A 2,848-nucleotide genomic window follows, 5' to 3' on the forward strand; every position below is an offset into this window, starting at 1 on the left:
TGTGGAAGGTGGACCACCTCTGCAAGCCCAGAGGGTTTGGGAAGGTGCAGAGTCAACATCTTCAGAGCACCATCCAGATGTCCTTATCCCATGTTTCAGTACTCTAAATTTTCCCACAAGATCCCTGACCTTTGCATAATAGACCTGCCTTGGTTGAGCATTCAGATGTCTTTGGAGTCCTGTGACTGACAGTTAGGTCTTCAGTCCGGCCCTGTCGACTGCATCTGTCCTGCTGCTGCAGAGGATACAGTCCTCTTTGACAGCTTCTACAGAAGTTCTCCAACTTTCACGCCTGGCAATAAGCTGCTTCTTAACATCCCCAGGCTGCCAGTAGCCTTCTGCAGGGCATTAATACAACTTGGTAGTAGCCAGCCAACCCCACTGTCTTTGTATGCATTATTCCATCCCAAATTTTTTAATAGCCTGGATCATGGCACCTTACTCAGCATTCCCTTCCACTTGGAGATTTTCTTAGTTCACCATTGGTAAAATCTTTACCAACGGACCCTCCACATGGTGTCAGGAACTATCTGTACTGCATCTACTAGCCAGAACTCTGTCCTTTTTACCTGCTGGTTGGTGAGAAAGCCAGCCCCCAATTCCAAGATTAAGGCCTAGTTTCCTCTGAGAAATGTCAAAATGAGATTAAACATGCAAGATTTCATTCAGGCAGATGCATGGGATACAATGAGGAGGGAGCTGAAGAGACTGGGAGAGCCATCTGATTACGATGCAGATCTAACCCTGAGTGAAGGAGAGAGGGAAGGAAGGTTGTATGGAAGCTCTATAGTCTGAGGAAGGTTGAGCAAAGCCCCGGGGGAATCCTCGTGCTAAAGACAGCTGTCAGAGAAGTCTTGTGTCTCCCAGGTGGCGGCCTGCCTCAGTATCCCTGCCACATTCAGGCGCTGGCTGGGAGCAGCCTGTGGAAGCATGGCTTCAGCACAAGCAGAGTGATGGACTTCAGAGCACAGCATCTGGAGGCCTTGCTCAGTTATGTTCCTTGTAGTTGAAGGTCTGGAAGCCTGGAAGTTTGTGACTATTTTTTTACTGTGAGCTCATCTTCATTGGAGTTGTTTACTGTTGGCATCGCAGGGTGTTCAGGTTTGGAGAGGTCCCTACAGAGCCATTTCCAGTTTGCTTCTGCTAGAACCCTAAGTGTTTTAGCAGATAAAGACTAGTTTTAATCTTATTTCCTTGTCTGAATTACTTACTTCATGCAGGTAGCTCTAATTCACACACATGGAGGCTTACTTAAACTCCCCCAAATAACAAGTCATAACTTTTTCCTAATCATTTTCCTTCATTCGTGGTGTGACAATCATTCATGTTCCTAAACTTACACAAAAAACTAAGTCCCAGACTTTTATATTAAAATTAAGGATAACTTTTTTTCTATAAGATTAATTTCCAACAGTGGGACTGTGAGTCAAAGAATGGCATGGCTTTTGACATAAGTGTGTAAAGTACTAGGCAACTCTATTAATTTACATTCCCATCAAAAGTATATAGATTTTGCAGCTTTTCTGGCACCGCTAAAGTTTTTTTAATATATATCTGCTAATTTCATAAATGTGAACGTTTTCTCATTATTTTAGTCTTTTTTTTGTTAATTAGTTTTTGGTCATAAAACTGAACATTAACTGATTAAACGGAAACAGCAATCCTGAGGTGCCGCAGCCTGGGGAACGTTCAGCCATAATCCACAGGACGGACAGGAGGATGGTGCCCCAGCGTCTCTGCAGATTGCTGCCTGCTTCTTCAATCTTCCATACTCCTGCTCCCTCCCTGCTCTTTGGTCGGATCAATCCGCTTAACCTACCAGGCTCTCTGAAATTTTTGTTCTGCTCATGTAACTCCTGCTGCCTGGGGCGCACTACTTGGTGCACACCTACTTTTTCCAGGAATTCTCTCCTCTCCCTCTCCTTCCTCGTCTCCACTCCCATAGACTCACCACTCCTTCTGCCACACTGTGCCTTATCAGCATCTGCGACCCTCCATTGCTTTTGTTAATTTGCAGGTCTTCCCCCCATATTCCATTCCTTGAATGCAGGGACCATATCACTTTTATCTTCGTGTATTCCGCATTTTGAACAGTAAGTGTGCATCTAATAAATAAATAAAATGCCTCAGGATTATCTCCCAGGGGAGAAGGAAGAACGTAGCATAGACTTACGTGTCTTTTTTTTCCTTATCTGCCCTCTTTGCATTTCTTTTCTTTGGTCAAATAGCACACCCATCTATCCATTCTATCAGACTGCCCTCCATTATAGTGGATTCTCAAAGGCAACAATGAAACATTTCCAAAAGTGTAAATAGTCTGAGTTCACATGTTTGAAAGTTCCAGACAGGTATCCAGAATCACAATAAATATCCCAGCAGTCAGGCACCTGGACTTTTTAACAATCTAGATGTAGGATGTTAAATTGAAAAATATACGTGAGCCACATCAGAACTTTTCATTTTACTGAAAAATTGTGCTGAACCCTGGAATTTGACACAACATTGTAAAATGATTATAAATCAATAAAAAATGTTAAAAAAAACTTTTCATTTTAATCTGGACACAGTCAGATTTACTAGGAAACTGGAAGGGATGCTGTGAAGGATCACAGCTGCTCTTATGAAATTGCAACTTTCCCATTGCGTTAGAGTTGAAAGCACCTGTGAAGCCTCTGCTGCGCATAAGGAGGAGAAACTAAATGGTTTCCAGATGTCCATGGAAAGAGATCTTTTCAACAGCTTTGAGCTGAGAAAGAAAAAGAAAAAAGAAAAAGATGCTATTCTTAAGATTCCTGCATCACAACCTCTTTACAGGTGAAAGCAACCCTGAAGTGAAGTTACAATCCTC

This window comes from Vicugna pacos, chromosome 5 (assembly GCF_048564905.1).
Source record: "Vicugna pacos chromosome 5, VicPac4, whole genome shotgun sequence".
Classification (NCBI taxonomy): Eukaryota; Metazoa; Chordata; class Mammalia; order Artiodactyla; family Camelidae; genus Vicugna; species Vicugna pacos.